The sequence below is a fragment of the Vigna umbellata genome, chromosome 11 (genome assembly GCF_029865625.1).
Source record: "Vigna umbellata cultivar VRB3 chromosome 11, Vumbellata_1.0, whole genome shotgun sequence".
NCBI lineage: Eukaryota > Viridiplantae > Streptophyta > Magnoliopsida > Fabales > Fabaceae > Vigna > Vigna umbellata.
The window spans coordinates 25,194,383-25,199,914 of record NC_142175.1 but is presented as its reverse complement, the minus strand read 5'-3'; the positions used below and the strand labels follow the sequence as shown (position 1 = coordinate 25,199,914).

Genomic DNA, 5,532 nt, shown 5'->3' with positions numbered 1-5,532 from the left:
CACTCAGGGCATCTACGTTTGGCCGGACGTTCAAACGTAGCACTTAATACAAGAGGGCGTTCGTCCTCAACTAGAAATCTTTCCAAATGAAAGAATTCAATTCAAAGAAGTTTACTAGTAGCACCTAACGGTCAAGGACCGTTCAATGACAAACGTTCATTATCATAGGAAATTCATATTCAAGGTTTCATTTACATTAAACTCATTTCTCAGCATAAACTTTCACATTTTCAATTACTCATATCATAGTCCATTTCATATTTCTCATACATCAACTCATAATCGTAATCATATACCAAAATCAAATATCAACATTTCATGCTTCATACAACTCACATAACATTCATACAGCACAACACATACACAAGAATTAAACTGAATAAGCTTCCCTTACCTCTTGAAGTGAACGGACTTGTTTCAGCCTAAGACAGGGTTCGCAGAAATAGACTTCTTCTACCCACAACGCTCAAACAAATTCTTCAAACTAAACAATTTACAGAAGACCAAGATTGGTTCAGATAGGGTGACCGCGTGCAGCCAAAGCTTGGCTTGCATGCTCAGATGAACGAACAACTAGGGATGAGAAACTTACCAGTTTCAGAATGCGGAAAGGATCGGTTCAAACTGAAGCTTACGGCGCCGGGAGTACTTCTACGGTTTCTGAAATGGGATCGGAGAAAGGAGGGATGAGTTACAGTAGAGAGAAGGTAGAGGTTTCTAGAGAGAAGGAGGAGGAAAATGGAAGGTCTGAGTTTGGGAAGGAGAAGGTGCATGCAGGAGAGTGACGCGGATTTCAGAAAGTTCAGTTTTGTTTAAAAACGAACGTCTGTTCTCCTGCTGACACCTGTATCCCACTAACAGATTTCCGAAGCTTCTACTGCGACACTTGGCGTTAGCGCAGAGAGTGTGTGAGTGCGTTTTAATGGTTTTGAGCAGGGTTTTGGGTGCATTAACTGTGATTAAACAGGTGGGGTTTGGGTGTTTTTTTTTAGGTTTAATCCTTTTCGACATCCCTATTTATGTACGAATGTCTCAGATGGGTCCTCGTTTTCTAAAGTGTATCAAAACGGTCCTTAATTTTGAAAATTGATATCAATTGAGTCCTTTCCGTTAAGTTGGCTGGACGACGTTAAAAAAATTGATGAGTGGATGCTGAGATGACGAACGAACGCTCGTCCACCAGCGAACGAACGCTCGTCCATCAGCGAACGAACGCTCATCGACCACCGAACGAACGGTCGTCCAGTGTGGAACGAACGGTCGTCCAGCAGTAAGAGGTCGACGAGCGTTCGTTCTCTGGTGGACGAGCGGTCGTTCGCTGGTGGACGAGCGTTCGTTCGCTGGTGGACGAGCGTTCGTTCGTCATCTCAGCATCCACTCATCAATTTTTTTAACGCCGTCCAGCCAACTTAATGGAAAGGACTCAATTGATATCAATTTTCAAAATTAAGGACCATTTTGATACACTTTAAAAAACGAGGACCCAATTGAGACATTCGTACATAAATAGGGATGTCGAAAAGGATTAAACCTTTTTTTTAACGAGGCCTGACAGTAAGCTAAGTTATAAATTTTATAACTTTTTCCATATATTGTATCTAATTCTTTTACTTGTAACTTGTGTATAAGTTAATCTTAGTTGAAGAGAAATTAAATTTATTTATTTATTTCCTATTTTTCCATTAAGAAATGTGTAGAAAAACTTGTCCGAACAGGTATTTCAATGAAAAGCCACCCGGTTAATAATTATAGGGTTAAATATGTTTTTAGTCCCTAAACTATTGGCCGTTTCTGGTTTTCGTCCCTCTTTCAAAGTAAGGTACAATTTGGTCCTCATTCTTTTCGAAACGTTCGTTTTAGTCCTCGGAATTTTGGTTTTAGTCCTTATTTGTTGCTAAATGAGGACCAAATTTTTAAACAGTGTTTAGTTTTCGAGGACTAAAACGAACGTTTCGAAAAGAATGAGGACCAAATTGTACCTTACTTTGAAAGAGGGACGAAAACCAGAAACGACCAATAGTTTAGGGACTAAAAACATATTTAACCCATAATTATATATGACTTCCAAGCTAAAGTTTTGTTAGCTGCCATGTTATACAATGCAATACTTTAGGTCCAGATAGAATATGACAGGATAATAATCACCTTATCCTTCTTGTTATTTATCTTGCATGGTAGGTTGTCATTTCATGTATAATCTTAACTATCAGTATTACCATGATTCCTCTGTCACTATATCATGACCACAAGCAATAACCATCAAATCTATCAACATTACTACACTCACTCTCACCCTTTTTTTCTCATTGTCACCATAATTATTCTTATCCTCATCATTATCCTTAGGATTATCATCACTATTCTCATTATTATTAGTATTATCTCATTATTATATTAGTTTCTCATGAGGAGAATTTTCAATTGAGTCCGATTTATTATGTGATCAAATTTTCTATATATTTTTAAATTGAATGTTATTTAAGTTTTGGTTAATTAGAGAATGTAGTTGTTATATTGTTTCACTATTTTGTTTATTTATGTCTACCTGTTAAGAAATGTTAGTTATTATAATTAATTAAAAATAATATTAGTTACTTTTATATTTTCATTAAAACATGTTAAATAATGAAGTTGTAATTTTCTCTAATGATTTTCATAACCTACAAAAATCATCGTTACTATGATTATTGATGTAAGTAATAACAACGGGTTTTCATCATCCAGTATGTTCTAAATTAGAGTTTTAATAAAAATCATTTATAATTTTACCTTAATCATAATATCATATTGTATTAACTTCAAAATTTCACATTTATTAATAATTAACACAAATAACCAAACAAATGACAATACTAAATAACAATCAAGTCACCTAATTCAAAAATATAAAATTTTAAATATTTAACAATTTTATTTATGAAAACAATTAAAAAAAACTTTTAACTTAATTAAACTTTATATTTATCATTATAACCACCATTATTATTGCCTCCAATCTTGCAACATATTTGTGTTTTAATTATGATATACATCAAATATTAAATGTTTATCAAAATCTTATTATATGGTGTTATCTTCTCATGACTATCAAACTAACTCTTATATTTGATTATCATCTAGCACAATACGAGAAACTATTGGGTCATGTACAAAAGAACCAACCAATGGCCTAGACCCGTGAAATAACAAATTAAAAAATATATTCAGTTTAATATCTATGCATTTTTCCACTCGGACATAAAGGTAAAACCAAAAAAGACGTGCATCACATAATTGGATGTGCAATGGTAATAATAAACCAAAAAACACTATTTCATCGCTTCCAAAATCTCCAATCCACGTTCCCCATTGGGCACCAGCTAATTAGGATGGCAATAAAGTACAAAAATAAACCTACAAACATAAATCTACAAACATGAAGGAATTCCCCAATACCCAACACTAGCTGTTACATTTCCTTTGCATTCAACCTAATATTACTTCCTCCAACAGCATGCGGTGGTCAGTCTCCCATAACCCATTAGGTCAAAATCCTAAATCTCCTCCTTCAGTGTTTCCTCTGCAAAGAAGCCAAAATTGTTAGTTCTCTGTAACAGTACAATGCAATCACGTTGGTTGATAATGCATACACTAAAAAGTCCTTTTTCAAATTAAAAGCCAAGCATAAGGGAGGGGAAAGTGTGTATCTGTTGATGGATAAAACTCAAATTTTCAAATACATACAAAATTTGTGTTGGTGGTGAGCAAATTCCCTCAAGGGGCATTTTTAACTTTATTTCGTATTGTGCGGGTATCATAGTATCACTTTTATTACTGTGTTCAGCACACAGCTCAGAACTATCAGTAAACAACTGTACATATAGTATAACTCTCCATGACCAAAAATTGGTTCGAAAATTACAAAACTAGTCGACAAATAACCAACTCTACACGCTTACTCCAGAGGAATAAGACATTAGTTTATTTAAATAATTTTTTATTACACACAGTGGATATTAGAGCAATCATCAAATAATTTGGTTGGTCATATGCAATGCAGATGCAACAATACATAAACCACATCCACATAATTCGACTTAAACAAAATTTCGTATATGAAGTTCAAAAAAGTAGTCTACAATAATAATAATCATATCATTCATTGATATCAGGGTATATTTAGCTATAACAAGAAAACTTATAGAATCCCAAAAAGGCCCAAATTGCGAAACTTCATGTCCAAACAACAGAAAAACTTCTTTTAAATCTTAATATTATATGAATTTGAAATGACGTTAACGGAGTCCTTAAAAAAAATTACTTAAATTGAAAAAAGAGCCACCCACTTTGGCAGTTAAAGATTGAACTTTAAGCCTCCCAGTATCGAGCCCTTCCTTCACCTCTTTCAACAACGCCGCAAGTTTAGGCGATTCTCTGCGAAAAACGACAAGATTTTTAAAAGATAAAGGCTCCAGTTTATTACTTGCGTATCAGAAAATTTGAAGCAAACACAAATTGATGCACGTTCAAGGAAGAGGAACAATTTAAAAAAACCTACTCTTCCTTGATAATGTCATCATCTAAATGCTTCGCACTGTTTTCCATGACTTGAAGTGATTTTAGTCGGTGATAAAGGATCTAATCGGTGGAGAATGGTCGTGAAGCAGAGACGAATATGTGGTTCGGTGGATCTGGCAGACGTGAGGAGTTTGAGATTCTGAGGTGAAGAATCTCATGAGAAAAATGACTCGGAGGCTTCGTTCATGAGGAAATTGTGAGAGCGAGATATGAGGTTTGTGGTTCACATGTGAGGAAAGGCGAGAATGAAGCGTGGCTGATAAGGTTGATGACGCGACGAGAAGAGATGTGCCTGCGAGGAGAGCTGACGATGATTTTCTATAATCTCCAATCCTGAACCTTCTTTTTGTAGGAATGTGAGTGATTAAAATTTGATAGAAACAGAAATTAAATTATTGATGAAGAAAGGTTAAGGGGAAAAATGAACGGAGAGGGAGCGAGAAAGATTCAACGACCAAAGACAGAGAGAAGGTGACGGCTTCTTGGCGGTGGATGGTATTGAGAGTGAGATACTGCGGCGGAGGAAGGGATTTGCGAAACTCAGAACGGGGCAAGATGGGTGCCCAAAGAAACCTTTTTTTCTTAAAAGAACAATATTTTAGGAAAATGATACTTGAACAACCTCTTTTGACAACATTTAGACACGGGACAGGTGTCTAAATGGGAGTGGTCCACGCGGAAAATCAATTTGAAAATGAAATCTGACGTGGAAAGGGGGTGGGCAGGGTTTTCAAGACGTGCCTTTCAAATTTGAAATTCATTTTTGGAAGAATTGTAGAGAGAGAAGCGCGAAGGTTGAGAGGGAGAGTGTGACCTAGAGAGAGGCCGAAAGAGTTGGAGAAAGGGCGTTCGAGAGAGAGAGGTTCGACGGAGTGCTTGCCGGAGTGTCGCCGGACAACGTTGAAGGACGTGTCGGAGCTAGTCAACCCCTCCAGCCGGTTCCGATTGACGGCCGCCGCAGCTCCGACGTTGGCC

The 5,532-nt window shown here is 36.3% G+C and overlaps 1 long non-coding RNA gene across 1 annotated transcript; it reads right to left on the bottom strand.

Annotated features, from left to right (window-relative positions):
• Positions 1-3,265: 3,265 nt before the first annotated feature.
• Positions 3,266-5,216, bottom strand: LOC148191320 (uncharacterized). Its single transcript, XR_015783029.1, has 3 exons — positions 4,538-5,216; positions 4,326-4,413; positions 3,266-3,559 (listed from the first exon to the last, which is right to left on the bottom strand). It is a non-coding gene; the product is annotated as an uncharacterized LOC148191320 (long non-coding RNA).
• Positions 5,217-5,532: the final 316 nt, after the last annotated feature.